This window comes from Salvelinus namaycush, chromosome 41 (assembly GCF_016432855.1).
Source record: "Salvelinus namaycush isolate Seneca chromosome 41, SaNama_1.0, whole genome shotgun sequence".
Taxonomy (NCBI): Eukaryota; Metazoa; Chordata; class Actinopteri; order Salmoniformes; family Salmonidae; genus Salvelinus; species Salvelinus namaycush.
In genome coordinates this window covers 15015359-15035754 of record NC_052347.1, presented here as the reverse complement: position 1 = coordinate 15035754, position 20396 = coordinate 15015359, and the positions used below count along the sequence as shown (strand labels likewise).

The window sequence follows — 20396 nt, the reverse complement described above, 5'->3', positions numbered from 1 at the left end:
ACTTCCCCAGTCAGTATTGTTTGTTGTTCATGTCTAGACGCTACTCCTACATTGTACCTTTACATTAAACTTACAAAAGAAAAGAAGAGCCGCATACTCTAGGAGCTCAGATGCAATAATTTAATAACCTAATAACCAACGTTTCGACTAACTTAACCTTTTATGGCTGCAGGCCGGTGTCGGGCTCAATATGACAACAGCCCGTCCAAGTGCAGGGCGCGAAATTCAAAAGATATTTTTTAGAAATATTTAACTTTCACACATTAACAAGTCCAATACAGCAAATGAAAGATAAACATCTTGTGAATCCAGCCAACATGTCCGATTTTTTTAATGTTTTACAGCGAAAACACCACATATATTTATGTTAGCTCACCACCAAATACAAAAAAGCACAGACATTTTTCACAGCACAGGTAGCATGCACAAAACCAACCAAACTAACCAAGAAACAACTTCATCGGATGACAGTCTTATAACATGTTATACAATAAATCTATGTTTTGTTCGAAAAATGTGCATATTTGAGGTATAAATCATAGTTTTACATTGCAGCTACAATCGGAAATAGCACCGAAGCAGCTAGAACAATTACAGAGACCAAATTGAAATACCTAAATACTCATCATAAAACATTTATGAAAAATACATGGTGTACAGCAAATGAAAGACAAACATCTTGTGAATCCAGCCAATATTTCCGATTCTTTAAGTGTTTTACAGCGAAAACACAATATAGCATTATATTAGCTTACCACAATAGCCAAAAACACAACCCATTTATCAGCAGGAAAAGTTAGCGATCGCAAAAAAACAGCAAAAGATATATAATTTTTCACTAACCTGGACAAACTTCCTCAGATGACAGTCCTATAACATCAGGTTATACAATACACTTATGTTTTGTTCGAAAATGTGCATATTTAGAGCTGAAATCCGTGGTTATACATTGTGAAAACTTAGCATCTTTTTCCCAGAATGTCCGGATATATTTCTGACACTCACCTATTCTGACCAAATAACTAATCATAAACGTTACTAAAAAATACTTGTTGTACAGCAAATGATAGATACACTAGTCTTCTTGCCACTATAGGGGGTGCTGTTTCGCATTAGCATAATTTGCTCTACAGATTAAACTGCCTAGTACTCAATTCTTGCTCGTACAATATGCATATTATTGTTATTATTGGATAGAAAACACTCTCTAGTTTCTATAGCCGTTTGAATTATGTCTCTGAGTGGAACAGAACTCATTCTACAGCACTTTTCCTGATAGGGAGTGAGATTTCTGAAATTTTGGCCTCTGGTCCCAGGTCAGTTTTAAAGTCCCTGTAAATCCTATGAGGATACAAACACTGCCCACGCCTTCCTCTAGATGTCAGTAAGTGGTGACAATTTGAATGGAGTCGATTGCGCAATCAGGGCCTGTATAAAAGGCCAAAGACCGGATGTACCGTTCTTTTGCTCCCTGCGCCTGACGCACGATGGACGTCGGACCTGCTCTCTTTCCAAGCTGTTGTTTAGCCAGTAATATATCGCCGGTCATGTTTTTACTCGTTATAGGTGTTAAAAACATCATAAGGTAGTTAATTTAAACCGTTTTATAGCAATTTATATCCGTTTAGTGCGATTTTGAGGCATTTCTATGTGATGCACTTTGAAGCGCCGGGCACGTTTCGGGGTCCCGGTCGAACGTTAGTGGGCATTTCGACGGACAAGAGGACATCTTTCGACCAAAAGAAGATTAGACCCAAGAAAGGATACATTGCCCAAGATTCTGATGGAAGATCACCTCATAGTAAGAAATATTTAAGATGATAAATCGTTGTTCTGTCGAAAAATGTTAAACGCATATTCCGCCATTTTTTTTGGTATAGCTTCGCTTGGCGAACCCTGTATTGCACAGTAAGGATAATTTTAGAAATGTAATTCAGCGATTGCATTAAGAACTCATTTGTCTTTCGATAGCTGTCCAACTTATATTTTTTTAGTCAAGTTTATGAATAGTTATTCATGAGACAAGATCACTGTGAAAGATGGCGCCCGACATTTTCAGGCTAGTTTTGCTAGTATTGTCATTGTATAACCACGTTTTTTTTGTGGCTAAATATGCACATTTTCGAACAAACTCTATATGTATGTTGTAATATGATGTTACAGGAGTGTCATCGGAAGAATTCTGAGAAGGTTAGTGAAAAAATTAATATATTTTGGCGATGATAACGATATCGCTCTCTTTGGCTTGAATCAATGCTCGGGTAACGTTTGCATATGTGGTATGCTAATATAACGATTTATTGTGTTTTCGCTGTAAAACACTTAGAAAATCTGAAATATTGTCTGAATTCACAAGATCTGTGTCTTTCCATTGCTGTGAGCTGTGTATTTTTAAGAAATGTTTTATGATTAGTAATTAGGTAATACACGTTGCTCTCTGTATTTATTCTAGTCGAGTTGTGATGGTGGGTGCAATTGTAAACTATGATTTCTACCTGAAATATGCACATTTTTCTAACAAAACCTATCCTATACAATAAATATGTTATCAGACTGTCATCTGATGAGGTTTTTTCTTGGTTAGTGGCTATCAATATCTTTATTTGGCCGAATTGGTGATAGCACCTGATGGAGTAAGAAACTGATGGAGTTAGAAAAGTGGTGTCTTTTGCTAACGTGGTTAGCTAATAGATTTACATATTTTGTCTTCCCTGTAAAACATTTTAAAAATCTGAAATGGTGGCTTTATTCACAAGATCTGTATCTTTCATTTGGTGTCTTGGACTTGTGATTTAATGATATTTAGATGCTACTATTTAATTGTGACGCTATGCTAGCGATGCTAATCAGTGTGGGGGGGGTGGGGGGTGATCCCGGATCCGGGGTTGAGAGGCGGTAAAAGTTAAGAAACATCATCATATCAATCAATTTCAGAAGTAGTGCTATTTTAAAGCTATGGAAGCATAGCCTGGCCAATTGTGCACCGCCTATGGGACTCCCAATCACGGCCGGATTGTGATACAGCCTGGAATCAAACCAGGGTCTGTAGTGACACCTCTAGCACTGAGATGCAGTTCCTTAGACCGCTGTGCCACTCGGGAGTCGATAGCAATTAGGAATTTCAGAAAACCCTCTGTGAACCATATTAACTTTTCACGCTTCACTTATGGGTTGGGACAATAGTATGTTTAGAAAAACAGCCATAGGACTATTTTTAGAAATCCTAATATTTTACATTTATCAACAAAAAATGGTGTATTCATCAGTGTTAAATTAACTATGAGAGTGTTGAATTTATGACCATGGAGTGTGCCATTTAGAGTCAAATCGTTTAGAAATCAACACCACAACTTTTAAACTGAAAAAACCTTTGCCCAACTTGCTGTGTATTTGTTGAATATTAGTATGTATGATGCTTTTGTACAGGTCTTCCACTGAGCTGTTGCACTGTGCTTCCAGTTTTTGCACAATAATACACAGCTGTGTCCTCAGCTTGCAGACTGCTGATGTCTAAGTACAGTACATTACTACTGTCTCTGGAGATGGTGAATCTGCTCTTAAAAGAGGCTCCAGAGTTGATGGATCCACTACCCCAGATGATCCCAATCCACTCCAGTGTTTTCCCTGGCTGATGTCGTATCCAAGCTGTACCATAGTCTGTCAGGGCATAGCCAGAGACTTGGCAAGATAGTTTCACTGGCTCTCCAGGAGGTTTGAGTTGAGCAGGGGAGGAGGTCAGACTAATGCTGTGTAGATCTGAATGAGATGGGAGTGTAGAGAAAGAGAGATGAGAGGAATTCAACAAAAGCTGTCAAAATAGCAAAACAACTGACTAACACAATAGCAAAACAACTGACTAACACAATAGCAAAACAACTGACTAACACAATAGTAAAACAACTGACTAACACAACAGTAAAACAACTGACTAACACAATAGTAAAACAACTGACTAACACAATGGTAAAACAACTGACTAACACAATAGCAAAACAACTGACTAACACAATAGTAAAACAACTGACTAACACAACAGTAAAACAACTGACTAACACAACAGTAAAACAACTGACTAACACAATAGCAAAACAACTGACTAACACAATGGTAAAACAACTGACTAACACAATGGTAAAACAACTGACTAACACAACAGTAAAACAACTGACTAACACAATAGCACAACAACTGACTAAAACATTGTTTGGTGTCCTCTGTCCTTTGATGCTGTGAATCTACTCTGTACAACTGGGGCATTGCCGTCAGAATGATAGTAAATTATCCTTTTCCAGGTGCTTGCCGGATCCAGTGTATTCTGTAGCTGCTTAGAGGAAATCCACTACAGGCACATGTGAGTTTGAGGGATCCCCCGGGGGTCCCCTGGACTGACTGCTCAGCCTGTGTGAGTAGACCTGACAGTGGACACCTGAGGAGGGAGAGGAATGACAGGTCAGATCAGTCAAGGAGTCACATCAGTGTCACAGCAACACAGGTTATACTGATCAGACTACAGTCAGGAACTCACAGGAGGCAGCTGACAGCAGCAGCAGAGATACAGGGAACATGGTTTGTGTTGAAGCTGAACTGGTGGGAGCTGCTCTTCTCTACTCTCCAGGACTCAGAGGGACGTACAGCGACTCAGATACAGAGAGGTTTTATATAGGAGGTAGATGGAGAGAAAGCAAAGGAGGATTCGTCGAATTTGCATAAGGAGAGGATATATATAATTAATGGGAATATCTGTAGGGGAAAAAATATGTAATAACTGTGCAAGCTATACATAGTCTAATGTGTTCTCCATGTAAAAAGCCAGACTGATACTGGAGGATAATGTTAGGAAGGACTCTTATACATTGAGCTTTACACTCTGCCAATATTTTTTGTATCATAACCCATTAGTGTCAATTGTCCCCTGTCTTTATATTGTTGCATATATCTGTATTTATATCATAATACTTTGCATCTTTTTGATACCACAGAACTTAGATCTTCTTGTTCGGTATTGGCCAACTTTATCATGTGAATGATTAAAACCTTAAAGTAATGGATCATGAATGAGTTCATTGAATGTTTGATAGACATCAATTAGAATACCATCAAGTCATATCAGGAGTATAATTGGCAAACAACTCAGATATACATTCCCAGCTCTGCCAATGATGGGCTTATTTTCATTCACATATTTGATATTGAGAAACATCTATGTTCTATTTAATTGAATTAGTCCTATTATACAATGAATCCCTGGAGGATGTGTTTTTGTACATCTCTGGTCATGGTCTGTATCACTGTGTCTCACAGTAATACACAGCTGTGTCCTCAGTCTGGTTGTTGTTCCCTTGTAGAAACACTGTACTGCTGGAGCTGTCATATCTAGAAGTGATCTTGATCTTTAGTGAATCTACAGTGGACGTACTACTAATACATGTAAGATCAACATGCTCCAAAGCTTTGCTTTCAGCTTGTCGTATCCAGTGAGGACATTGAGAATATATAGAAAACCCAGAGAATTTTCAGGAGATGCTGAGACTCTCCTGGTTTGATAACCACTGGACCAGACTGGATGAGTTCAACATCACAGTAGACACCTGTAAGGAGAAACACACATTAATAGACAGCATTGTAATTTTTCAAATTATAATTTCAGAGTTGTAATAAAGTACAGTATATATGTTTATAAGGGAGAGGGAAAGACAGTGTTAGGACAACGAAGACAGTCGGGTATAAAAGAACTGGGAATATCATTGCAAAACGGGGGGAAATGGGTGAGTTCTTCACAGTTAACACCTGTAGACAAAGCATTTACAATGAATCTTACTGAAGCCATTGCTAATTGTTTTGTCTGCCCCCCCCCAAATCCAGAGATACTCACAGGAGGCAACTGCCAGAACCAGCAGAGATGCAGGGAACATGGTTTGTGTTGAAGCTGAACTGATGTGAGCTGCTGAGGGAGAGGGAGAGAGAGAGTTAGATCACATTTGCATAATCAAGATAATCATGTATAAAGGACTGGGAAGATAAGTTCAAATTGGGGGGGAATTTCTGTGGTAATGTGTCAGATTCTATCACTACACTTATGGGAGATGAAACTCTAGGATGGTTAACCATTGTTTTCTTATTATTGATAATCCTACTGTATACTATATGTATCAAGTTATTTTTGTGAAAACTGAACAGCGGTGCTTGTGAACATTTAGCTTTTAAAGCATTCATCAAAAATAAATGAGGTTGTCTGTGCTGAATGGGGAAGTGGTTTTTGTATGGCTTCTCCCTTAATTTAACCACTGTGACTCTCTAGCACAGTAATACACTGCTGTGTCCTCACTCTTCAGGCTGTTCATCTGTAGGTACAGCTTACTGCTGGAGTCATCTCTGGAGATGGTGAATCTACCCTGAAATGACTGGGAGTAGTAAGCAGTAGTGCTATGACTATAAGCAATCCACTCCAGTCCTTTCCCAGGAGCCTGTCTGATCCAGTTCATTCCATAGCTACTGAATGTGAACCCAGAGGCTGTGCAGGTCAGTTTGTGCGATTCTCCAGGTGTTTTAACCACTGGTCCAGACTCAGTCAGTGTCTGACCCTGAACACCTGTTGAAATACATAGAATGTTGAAGAGGGTTTTCAAGCCTAAAGCTAATGTATCTATTTATTTCCGTGATAAGCTTATAATTAGGCTGCATATCCTCACCTGTTAGATAGACTGTCAGTAAGAGTATTACTGTGGTTGGAAACATGGTGATCTGTGTAGTTCTCTAAAGGTAGTTGATACAGTCCTCAGCAGAAACAACCTTCAACAGAGACATTAATAAAGATGGAGGACTAGAGTATTTGCATGAGCTCCTCCTTACTGGGAGGACGAATCACAAGAGGCTTTGATATACACCCACAGTTCACCTTTGATATCTTTTATGTATATTTATCTTTATTTTACTGGGTAAGTTGAAAAACACTCTCTCTTACAACAACGATATGTGGAAGGGATGCAATGTCAAATTGTTGATTAGTTAATTATGAAAATGGATCAATGTTTCTGTACCATCTGTTGCTGAAATGTACCAGAGAGAAACCATGTTCTCTGAATCAACCCTTGAAAAATATCTTTATTGAATAACATTGTGGAAAGCTTTTCAATATAGGGGAAATCCTTAACTTAGCCTTCCTCCTAGAGTGTGAAATTGGAACTAAAGGTCACATCTCTGCTCTTCATGTTCCATGTGTACCCAGATAATGGCTTTGTACAGCTCTGGCCATGGTTTGTATCATTGTTGGAATTGCAAGCACAGTGATGCACAGCTGTGTCTTCAGTCTGAAAGTTCTTCCCTTGTAGAAACACTGCTACTGGAAGTGTCAGTTGTGTAGCCGATTTTGCTCTTAAGTGGGTCTATGATGCTGGTGCTCCCACTGCCAGTTCCGCAAACCCCATAACCAATCCACTCCATGGTTTTGCCCTCATAATGTCAAATCCAATTAGTACAATAGCTAGCAAGAGTATAACTAGAGGTCTTACAGGAGATGGTAAAGGTGTAATGAATACTCAGGGAGAAAAAGGTGCAGATTAACGCACAGAGCGCAGCAGGTGTTAATTTCACCTTCGCAGAAGGCAGGAATCGTGGTCACAGGCAGGCAATGGTCATACACAGGAAGGCAAACAGGCAGGTGAATCAAAACTAGGACTGAAGGCTATAACTGGTTTTCACAAACGAGCTGGGAAAAGGCTTAGTAGATTGAAAACTAACAATACCTCACAAAGGCACAAACAGAATGAACTGAACTAAATAAGGTGATGATGAGACCATGTGAGTAACTAACACAGGTGAAATCAATGAACAAAACTGATAGACAAGGCTATGTTCAAGAACACAAAGAAACAGGGCTATGTTCAAGAACACAAAGAAACAGGGCTACATTGAAGAACACCAAAAAACAGGGCTATGTTCAAGAACACAAGGTTGACTAACAAAATGGCACAAACAGAATGAACTGAACGGTGAGCGAGTTCATTAGAAAGTGCATTGACGATGTCGTACCCACAGCAACGATTAAAACATTCCCAAACCAGAAACCGTGGATTGATGGCAGCATTCGCGTGAAACTGAAAGCGCGAACCACTGCTTTTAACCAGGGCAAGGTGACCGGAAACATGACCGAATACAAACAGTGTAGCTATTCCCTCCACAAGGCAATCAAACAAGCTAAGTGCCAGTATAGAGACAAAGTAGAGTCGCAATTCAACAGCTCAGACACAAGAGGTATGTGGCAGGGTCTACAGTCAATCACGGATTACAAAAAGAAAACCAGCCCCGTCGCGGACCAGGATGTCTTGCTCCCAGACAGACTAAATAACTTCTTTGCTCGCTTTGAGGACAATACAGTGCCACTGACACGGTCCGCTACCAAAACCTGCGGGCTCTCCTTCACTGCAGCCGAGGTGAGTAAAACATTTAAACGTGTTAACCCTCGCAAGGCTGCAGGCCCAGACGGCATTCCCAGCCGCGTCCTCAGAGCATGCGCAGACCAGCTGGCTGGTGTGTTTAAGGACATATTCAATCAATCCTTATCCCAGTCTGCTGTTCCCACATGCTTCAAGAGGGCCACCATTGTTCCTGTTCCCAAGAAAGCTAAGGTAACTGAGCTAAACGACTACCGCCCCGTAGCACTCACTTCCGTCATCATGAAGTGCTTTGAGAGACTAGTCAAGGACCATATCACCTCCAACCTACCTGACACCCTAGACCCACTCCAATTTGCTTACCGACCCAATAGGTCCACAGACGACGCAATCGCAACCACACTGCACACTGCCCTAACCCATCTGGACAAGAGGAATACCTATGTGAGAATGCTGTTCATCGACTAAAGCTCAGCATTTAACACCATAGTACCCTCCAAACTCGTCATCAAGCTCGAGACCCTGGGTCTCGACCCCGCCCTGTGCAACTGGGTCCTGGACTTCCTGACGGGCCGCCCCCAGGTGGTGAGGGTAGGTAACAACATCTCCACCCCGCTGATCCTCAACACTGGGGCCCCACAAGGGTGCGTTCTGAGCCCTCTACTGTACTCCCTGTTCACCCACGACTGCGTGGCCATGCACGCCTCCAACTCAATCATCAAGTTTGCGGACGACACTACAGTGGTAGGCTTGATTAACAACAACGACGAGACGGCCTACAGGGAGGAGGTGAGGGCCCTCGGAGTGTGGTGTCAGGAAAATAACCTCACACTCAACATCAACAAAACAAAGGAGATGATTGTGGACTTCAGGAAACAGCAGAGGGAGCACCCCCCTATCCACATCGACGGGACAGTAGTGGAGAAGGTGGAAAGTTTTAAGTTCCTCCTTGTACACATCACGGACAAACTGAATTGGTCCACCCACACAGACAGCGCTGTGAAGAAGGCGCAGCAGCGCCTCTTCAACCTCAGGAGGCTGAAGAAATTCGGCTTGTCACCAAAAGCACTCACAAACTTCTACAGATGCACAATCGAGAGCATCCTGTCGGGCTGTATCACCGCCTGGTACGGCAAGTGCTCCGCCCACAACCGGAAGGCTCTCCAGAGGGTAGTGAGGTCTGCACAACGCATCACCGGGGGCAAACTACCTGCCCTCCAGGACACCTACACCACCCGATGTCACAGGAAGGCCATAAAGATCATCAAGGACAACAACCACCCGAGCCACTGCCTGTTCACCCCGCTATCATCCAGAAGGCGAGATCAGTACAGGTGCATCAAAGCAGGGACCGAGAGACTGAAAAACAGCTTCTATCTCAAGGCCATCAGACTGTTAACCTCTTTGGGCTGCAGGGGCAGTATTGAGTAGCCTGGATAAAAGGTGCCCATTTCAAACGGCCTCGTACTCAATTCTTGCTCGTACAATATGCATATTATTATTACTATTGGATAGAAAACACTCTCTAGTTTCTAAAACCGTTTGAATTATATCTGTGAGTAAAACAGAACTCATTTTGCAGCAAACTTCCTGACAGGAAGTGGAAAATCTGAAATCGATGCTCTGTTCTAGGGCCTGCCTATAAATGTCCTTGATATTTATTAGAATACATGCACTTCATACGTCTTCCACTAGATGTCGACAGGCAGTGAGAGAAGAAATGGAGTGTATAACTTGATCTGGGGTCGAATAAAAGCTCTTTGTATGAAGTGTCACCAGTTTCCTGTTTTCTGGAGAGCGCGTGAAGGGACCTGGTTTTGCCTTCTGATAAGCTGTCGTTATAGACGACTAATATCTCCGGCTTTGATTTTATTTGATACATGTGACAATATCATCGTAAAGTATGTTTTTTCAATATAGTTTTATTAGATTATTGAAATTTATTCGGGACGTTAGGCGTGTTGCGTTGTGTGCCTTTGTTCAGGAAGGAGAGCTTCGCGCTACTTCGCTAACTTTCCGCGCTAATTGACTGGAGAAGAGGACATTCTAAATCCAAACAACGATTGTTCTGGACAAAGGACCCCTTGTACAACATTCTGATGGAAGATCGTCAAAAGTAGGACCCATTTTATGATGCTATTTCATATATCTGTCGAACATGTTGTACTAGTAGTTTGCGCCCAGATTTTGGGCACTCTTTCGCTATAACTAAGCTGGATGTCGTAATGAAGTTATTTTTAGAATTCTAACATGGCGATTGCATTAAGAACTAGTGTATCTATCATTTCCTATACAACATGTATTTTTTAGTAACGTTTATGTATAGTTATTTGGTCAGAATAGTTGAGTGTCAGAAAAATATCTGCACATTTTGGGAAAATGATGCTACGTTAGCACAATGTATAACCACTGATTTCAGCTCTAAATATGCACATTTTCGAACAAAACATAAGTGTATGTATAACCTGATGTTATAGGACTGTCATCTGATGAAGCTTATCAAGGTTAGTCAAAAATTATATATCTTTTGCTGGTTTGTTACGATCGCTAACATTTGCTGCTGGTAAATGGCTTGTGTTTCTGGCTATTGTGGTAAGCTAATATAATGCTATATTGTGTTTTCGCTGTAAAACACTTAAGAAATCGGAAATATTGGCTGGAATCACAAGATGCCTGTCTTTCATTTGCTGTACACCATGTATTTTTCAGAAATGTTTTATGATGAGTATTTAGGTATTTGACGTTGGTGTCTGTAATTACTCTGGCTGCTTCGGTGCTATTTCTGACGGTAGCTGTGATGGTAGCTGCAATGTAAAACTGATTTATAGCTCAAATATGCACATTTTTCGAACAAAACATAGATTTATTGAATAACATGTTATAAGACTGTCATCTGATGAAGTTGTTTCTTGGTTAGTTTGGTTGGTTCTTGGTTAGTTAGGTTGGTTTTGTGCATGCTACCTGTGCTGTGAAAAATGTCTGTCCTTTTTTGTATTTGGTGGTGAGCTAACATAAATATACGTGGTGTTTTCGCTGTAAAACATTTTAAAAATCGGACATGTTGGCTGGATTCACAAGATGTTTATCTTTCATATGCTGTATTGGACTTGTTAATGTGTGAAAGTTAAATATTTCAAAAAAATATATTTTGAATTTTGCGCCCTGCACTTGAAGTGGCTGTTGTCATATTGTGCCCGGCTTCGGGCTTGCAGCCCAAAGAAGTTAAACAGCCACCACTAACATTTAGTGGCCGCTGCCAACATACTGACTCAACTCCAGCCACTTTAATAATGGGAATGGATGGAAATGTATGTAAAAATGTATTACTAGCCACTTTAAACAATGCCATTTAATATAATGTTTACATACCCTACATTACTCATCTCATATGTATATGTATATACTGTACTCTATATCATCTACTGCATCTTGCCATCTTTATGTAATACATGTATCACTAGCCACTTTAAACTATGCCACTTTATGTTTATATACCCTACATTACTCATCTCATATGTACAGTATATACTGTACTCTATACCATCTACTGCATCTTGCCTATGCCGTTCTGTACCATCACTCATTCATATATCTTTATGTACATATTCTTCATCCCTTTACACTTGTGTGTATAAGGTAGTAGTTGTGGAATTGTTAGGTTAGATTACTCGTTGGTTATTACTGCATTGTCGGAACTAGAAGCACAAGCATTTCGCTATACTCCCATTAACCTTTTACGGGGGCAGCCCGACACCGGTACACTTATGACAACATCCAGCTCAAAGTGCAGGGCGCGAAATTCAAAATCTATTTTTTTTTTATATTTAACTTTCACACATTAACAAGTCCAAGACACCAGATGAAAGGTGCACATCTTGTGAATCAAGCCAACATGTCCGATTTTTAAAATGTTTTACAGGGAAGACAAAATATGTAAATCTATTAGCTAACCACGTTAGCAAAAGACACAACTTTTCTAACTCCATCAGTTTCTTACTCCATCAGGTGCTATCACAAATTCGACCAAATAAAGATATAAATAGCCACTAACCAAGAAACAAATTCATCAGATGACAGTCTGATAACATATTTATTGTATAGCATATGTTTTGTTCGAAAAATTTGCATATTTCATGTATAAACCATAGTTTACATTTCAGCTACAATCCGAAATTGCACCGAAAGCAGCCATAATATTTACAGACACCAACGTCAAATAGCTAATTACTCATCATAAAACATTTCTGAAAAATACATAGTCTGCAGCAATTGAAAGACAGGCATCTTGTGATTCCAAACAATATTTCCGATTTATTAAATGTTTTACAGCGAAAACAAAATGTATCGCTATATTAGCGTAGCTACAATAGACAGACACAATTGGGCGCCCACGGCCAGTTCACATGCACGACAGATATATGAAATAACATCATAAAATGGGTCTTACTTTTGCTGATCTTTCATCAGAATGTTGAAGAAGGTGTCCTCTGTCCAGATGAGTCGTTGTTTCGATTCAGAATGGCAAATTTCCCTCTTCAATTAGCATTGGCACTAGCCAATGGCATAAATTTCTCCAACGTAAACACAGTCAGAGGACGGAACACGGCAAAACTCCTGAATAAAGTTTCAATAATCTGATTAAACTATATTGAAAAAACATACATTACGATGATATGGTCACATGTATCAAAAAAAATTCGAGCCGGAGATGTTAGCCGTTCGTTACGAAGGCAAAACAGAAGTCAGTCCCACTTCCTTCAGAGTACCGGAAGTGGACGGTCAAGTCAAAGAAATAGGTTTTTTTCCACCACAGAACAAGATGAGCACAAAAATTTCTTCTCTGACATCCTCTTTACACCAATAGGAAGGCGTATAGAGTGTCAGCAGACTCCTAAGTGTCAAGACCATGTATAGGCATCAAGTTGAAAAGAGCATTGATTTCTGACATTTCACTTCCTGGTCAGGAAAAGTGCTGCAGAAGGACTTCTGTTTCACTCAGAGAAATAATTCCAACTGTTTTAGAAACTAGAAAGTGTTTTCTATCCAAAAAGAATAATAATATTCATATTGTACGAGCAAGATTTGAGTAGGAGGCCGTTTGAAATGGGCACGATTTCACTGGCTACTCAACACTTTGCCTTGCAGCCATAAGAAGTTTTATTAACATCTGCTAACCATGTGTATGTGACAAATAAAATTTGATTTGATTTTTCTTCCAAATAAATATGGAACATTACAAAAGGATTCTCCTGGCCTTACTTTTCCAGGTCACAGAGGGATGTACTAGGACAGACAGATACGGTTTAAGTAGAGAGAGAACCAGGTTTGCATTGACGTAAAGGGGGAGGGGATGTATAAGAGGGTTAGAAACACTGCAGGACCATCACCACTATTACTGGACACAACCTTTACACTCTGAAAACTCAGAGACCCTCTCGATTATCTTTTTGAATGGGGGGGTAAATATGAAACACTAGATTTACAGCATTAGTTAACTTCTACTTGCACACAATCCCGGATCCGGGAGCACCCCCATCAGTAAAAAAGCTGACTAGCATAGCCTAGCATAGCGTCACAAGTAAATACTAGCATCTAAATATCATTAACCCTTTCATGCGTGAGATCCAAATATCTCTAACGGTCGCCCCAGCGTGAGTTGTTTTATGCACGTGATGTTAGAACGTTCTCTCCAATTCCAGAATGTGATTGTTATGTAACAGTACATTTAATCTGCGCTGCTCTCAAACCAAAGCACGCCGCCTGTTTTATTTGTCAATTTTAAATTATTTTCTAAACAGTTTTTTATTTTATAATAACAGTTTGAAATGAGGTGTGTTCCGCCTCATTCATTCACATAAAAGTAGTCATTTTTACTTTTGCGGACCAATTAATTTTTTTGACATTTCTGACCCTGAAAAAATTCCCCAAACACTTCTCAATTGTTTGTGCAGTTCAAGTCTGCAGACATTTACTCATCTGCCGTCCTGCATACACGTGTTCATATTTTCCACCTGTCGCCTGCATCGCAATCAAAGTTGTTTTCGTTACCAATAATAACTTTGGAAATGAGTGCGTTTCTATCAAAGTGCCTTATTACGTTATAATAGTTTCTGCATGTCGTGTTATGTCGTTTCTACTTTCTACGCGATGTAACGTAACACCATACATGTTATGAAATGAGTAATACTCAATGCTTAGGTATCTAGCTACAGTCTTATTAGCTCTGGAAAACAATGCTAATTGCGTCACGGATGTATTAGCATGTGTTGTATGTTGAAGCTACCCTGGCCTTTTGACTCCCAAGTGGCACAGCGTCTCAGTGCTAGAGGCGTCACTACAGACACCCATCTTCAAATCCAGACTGCGTTTCTATCAAAGTAAGTGCCTAATTACGTTATAATAGTTTCTGTGTCGTGTTATACCGTTTCTACTGTAGCTCACTGTGTGTATGGAGCATAATATATTTGTGTATATTCCTTATAACCGCGGACACGCTAGGTAACGTTACTCATGTTACTCAACTTTTATGGTGTTATATTCAATCGTGCTTATGTAGTTAGTTACATTATTCTATTAGCTCTGTAAAACAATGCTAAATGCGTCAGAAGTATTGGCATGTTGTATTTTGACGCTACCCTGGAAAAATATCTTATACCACTTGGTCGTTTTCTGAGTTCATTCCACAAAGCTGTTTATCATGTCGGCCTTATCCACTGCCCCCATTTTGAGGTAATAGTCAAGCACGCAGTCCGGTTTGATGTTTCTCTGTCTGGTTTGTTTCTCTCTACCGTCAGGTGGTTCACCTTCCCTGTGGCCGACATGGTTGCTGTATGGACAGTGGAGAGGACATGGACGTCTCGTTTGTCATGGCACTTTACTGCCAGCTGTTGACATCTCTTGTTTTGTATAACGGGTCATTTAGGATGGCAGTAGCGTTGATGATGAAATGCAGTCATAGCAGCAGAACTAGAAAGCAGTCTTGGGAAAAGAGGGTGGCAAAGAAGGGAGTTGCAAACATAGGATCTCTGCTCCAGTATTCTCTTAGGGAGTTCTTCTTTACTGTCACCAGGAATGTATACATTTCACTAATTGTGGTTGTCCCCCCACTCCTGGTTTAACTTTACGTCCGTCCCCTCGCCCATACCCGGGCGCGAACCAGGGACCCTCTGCACACATCAACAACAGTCACCCACGAAGCATCGTTACCCATCGCTCCACAAAAGTCCCTTGCTGAGCAAGGGGAACCACTACTTCAAGGTTTCAGAGCAAGTGACGTAACTGATTGAAACGCTATTAGCACGTACCCGCTAACTAGCTAGCCATTTCACATCCGTTACACTGGCTCTCTCTTATCCTGTAGCTCCAAGGCATAGCGATTGGTCTCTACTATGTCTCCCACCAGCTCCTCTGTCAGAAACAACTTGAAGCACTCTGCCTCAGATGGAAATGGCAAGGGGCGTTGCACTCCAGACTGGGACTCATCAACACAATCAGCAGGGCCAGGAGGGGTGAAATGGCTGGCAGCCTTCCAGCTACCACAAAACTCCTGTACTTCATCCACTGTCAGTCTGCCACCATCACCACCAGCATCTTCTAATGGAACTGGGACTTTGTCAGTGGACAAGGGGTCCTCAATGGCTACAAGGTTGGGGGGCAGCTCCTCACTGTCAGAATCTGATTCCTGACTTTCATACTCGGACTCAAAATCTCCAGAATTTCCACATTTGTGAGTTGTCTCCTTTTGAAAGTTATTGCTAATGCTACAGCTTAGCTCACTATCTACATACATAAACAATAACACTGAATGGTTTAGAGTGAGAGGGTACGTGGTTGACTGCCGGCACGCGCCACTTGTCTCAATAAATCACTATCAGAAAATGTTTTGTGTGGCAATTATTTGTGTATTTACTGTTTTATTCACATGTTTTCAATTCTATGTGACAAATTATGCATTCCGATTCTTGCACAGATTGTAATGGGCACATATGTGTGTAAAATACTTTTTTGAAGGTTGTACTGATTATGATGAGCTAAGCTAATTCCAGCTGTGTAGCCATGTTTGTTGACATAATGCATTCTGGGTTTCACGTAATCGTCTGTTTGACCAAAGATGTTATAACAAAATGAGGTGAGTAAGAGTTCACTCATTTTTTGAGGACTTCCGGAAATGAAGGGTGGGATGTGAACGACAGTGATTGACACACCCCTTCAACATGCATACTATAAACAGACCAAACTCATCTTGTCTTCTCTTGTTATCTTCGGTTTCTGTGAGGAACAAATGCATGGCTGCGCGCTGAAACTAATCGTCGGATTACTTTCGATTTCAAAAGTGTTTTACCTAATTATTTCGATCAATGGTGAGCTCACCCGTAATGTGATTAATTATACATAATAATTGCTATTAGCTAATTCATATTGTAGTTTATGTCAGCCGAGAGTTAGAAAATATTACTGCTTGTGTTGGGTCAATCTTTCCTCAGTTAGCGCTTGGACAAATGTAGCCTACATTTTTCCGGTTAGGATGATTGTGTTATGCTATATATACTACTGTGAATATCTGAACATTGCATCCCAAAATAAACTGCTCACATTCTGGACATAACTTTGTAAGGACTGTGTTTGTGTAAATAGTTTCTGAAAAAAGTGTGGCCAGCTCAAATGCTGATTGTTGCGTCATTCGAAACTGGCCGTTCTAAACGAGCGTTCTAAATGAGTGTTCTAATCACACGGGTGTGATCGTACGCTTCAGGGACCACTGTAGAACGATCACACCCGTGTGATGGTACGTGTGAAAGGGTTAAATCACAAGTCCAAGACACCAGATGAAAGATACACATCTTGTGAATCCAGCCATAATTTCTGATTTTTAATGTTTTACAGGGAAGACACAATATGTAAATCTATTAGCTAACCACGATAGCAAAAGACACAACTTTTTTTTCCCACCATTTTTTTCCTGCATAGGTAGCTATCACAATTTCGACCAAATAAAGATATAAATAGCCACTAACCAAGAAACAACTTCATCAGATGACAGTCTGATAACATATTTATTGTATAGCATATGTTTTGTTAGAAAAATGTGCATATTTCAGGTATAAATCATAGTTTACCATTGCAGCCACCATCACAACTCTCACCAAAGCAACTAGAATAACTACAGAGACCATCATGTATTACATAAATACTCATCATAAAACATTTCTGAAAAATACACAGCGTACAGCAAATGAAAGACAAAGATCTTGTGAATCCAGCCAATATTTCAGATTTTTTAAGTGTTTTACAGCGAAAACACAATATAGCATTATATTAGCTTACTACAATAGCCAACCACACAACAGCATTGATTCAGGCCAACAATAGCGATAACGAATAAACCAGCAAAAATATTAATTTTTTCACTAACCTTCTCAAACTTCTTCAGATGACAGTCCTATAACATCATATTACACAATACATATAGAGTTTGTTCGAAAATGTGCATATTTAGCGGCACAAATCGTGGTTATACAATGAGAAAAGTAGCCAAGCTGCCAACAATATGTCGGGAGAAATCTTGGGAGAGGCACCTAATCTAATCAGTAACTAATCCTAAACTTGACTAAAAAATACAGGTTGGACAGCAAATGAAAGATACATTAGTTCTTAATGCAATCGCTGTGTTAGATTTTTTAAATTAATGTTACTACGACATACAGCGTGCGTTAAAGCGAGACCGCACCGAAATTAATGGCGGAATATGAGTTTAACATTTTTCAACAGAACAACGAATTAACATCATAAATACTTCTTACTTTATGATGAGCTTCCATCAGAATCTTGGGCAAGTTGTCCTTTGTCCAAAAGAATCGTTGCTCGGTTGTAGATTGTCGCCTTAAACGTTGGAATTAGCAGTAAACATTAGCCATGTGGCGAAGACGTGTCCAACTCACTATAACGCAGCACTAAGAAATATCCGAAAATCGCAATATACTGATATAAACTGATATAACTCGGTTTAAAATAACAACATTATGATGTCTTTAACAGCTGTCACGATCGTCTTGAGGATAATGAGTGGACCAAGGCGCAGCGTGTGAAAAATACATCTTCTTTTATTAGGAAGACTAAAACGAACGAAAACAACAAACAGACGAACGTGAAGCTATGAAAGACTAAGTGCTAACATGCAACATAGACATAGACAATTACCCACGAAAGCCTACTGTCTATGGCTGCCTTAAATATGGCTCCCAATCAGAGACAATGAATGACAGCTGTCTCTGATTGAGAACCATTCAGGCAACCATAGACTTGCCTAGACAACTATACTAAACCCAACCCCATACACTCAACAAAACCCCCTATACAATACAACCACCCAAGACGAGACAAATACATACAAAACATCCCCCCTGTCACACCCTGACCTAACCAAAATATTACAGAAACAAAGAATACTAAGGCCAGGGTGTGACAGTACCCCCCCCCCCAAAGGTGCGGACTCCGGCCGCAAAACCTGACACAGAAGGGGAGGGTCCGGGTGGGCCTTCCTATGGTGGCTGCTCGGGTGCGGGACGTGGACCCCCCTCCACCATAGTCACTAACCGCTTTGGTGGCGGCTCTGGAACGGCGAGTCCCGGACTGAATACCATCCCAGAGGGCGCCACTGGACGGAGGGGCAGCTCCGGACTGAGGGGCAGCTCCGGACTGAGGGGCAGCTCCGGACTGAGGGGCAGCTCCGGACTGAGGGGCAGCTCCGGACTGAGGGGCAGCTCCGGACTGGCAGATGGCTCTGGCGGATCCTGGCTGACTGACGGCTCTGGCGGATCCTGGCTGACTGACGGCTCTGGCGGATCCTGGCTGACTGACGGCTCTGGCGGATCCTGGCTGACTGACGGCTCTGGCGGATCCTGGCTGACTGACGGCTCTGGCGGATCCTGGCTGACTGACGGCTCTGGCGGATCCTGGCTGGCTGGCTCTGGTGGATCCTGGCTGGCTGGCTCTGGCGGATCCTGGCTGGCTGGCTCTGGCAGATCCTGGCTGGCTGGCGGATCCTGGCTGGCTGGCTCTGGCGGATCCTGGCTGGCTGGCGGCTCTGGCTGGTCATGGCTGGCTGACGGCTCAGGCTGGTAATGGCTGGCTGACGGCTCTGGCTGGTCATGGCTGGCTGACGGCTCTGGCTGGTCATGGCTGGCTGACGGCTCTGGCTGGTCATGGCTGGCTGACGGCTCTGGCTGGTCATGGCTGGCGGACGGCTCTGGCTGATCATATCTGGCGGACGGCTCTGGCTGATCATATCTGGCGGACGGCTCTGGCTGATCCTGTCTGGCGGACGGCTCTGGCTGATCCTGTCTGGCGGACGGCTCTGGCTGATCCTGTCTGGCGGACGGCTCTGGCTGATCCTGTCTGGCGGACGGCTCTGGCTGATCCTGTCTGGCAGACGGCTCTAGTGGCTCGGGACAGACGGGCAGCTCTGACGGCTCGGGACAGACGGGCAGCTCTGACGGCTCGGGACAGACGGGCAGCTCTGACGGCTCGGGACAGACGGGCAGCTCTGACGGCTCGGGACAGACGGGCAGCTCTGACGGCTCGGGACAGACGGGCAGCTCTGACGGCTCTGGGCAGACGGACAGTGCAGGCGGCACTGGGCAGACGGCAGACTCTGGCCGGCTGAGGCGCACAGTAGGCCTGGTGCGTGGTACCGGAACTGGAAGTACCGGGCTAAGGACACGCACCTCAAGGCTAGTGCGGGGAGCAGCAACAGGACACACAGGACTCTGGAGACGCACAGGAGGCTTGGTGCGTGGTGTAGGCACTGGTGGTAATGGGCTGGAGACACGCACCACAGGGCTAGTGCGTGGAGGAGGAACAGGGCTCTGGAGACGCACAGGAAGCCTGGTGCGTGGTGTAGGCACTGGTGGTACTGGGCTGGGGCGGGGAGGTGGCGCCGGAAATACAGGACCGTGCAGGCGTACTGGCTTTCTTGAGCACTGAGCATGCCCAACCTTACCTGGTTGT

At 42.1% G+C, this 20396-nt stretch overlaps 1 protein-coding gene across 1 annotated transcript in view; it reads right to left on the bottom strand.

Annotated features, from left to right (window-relative positions):
- LOC120034204 (immunoglobulin gamma-1 heavy chain-like) overlaps nucleotides 1-20396 on the bottom strand; it is a 596842-nt gene that overhangs the window by 551406 nt on the left and 25040 nt on the right. The gene's annotated exons all lie outside the window — the stretch shown is intronic.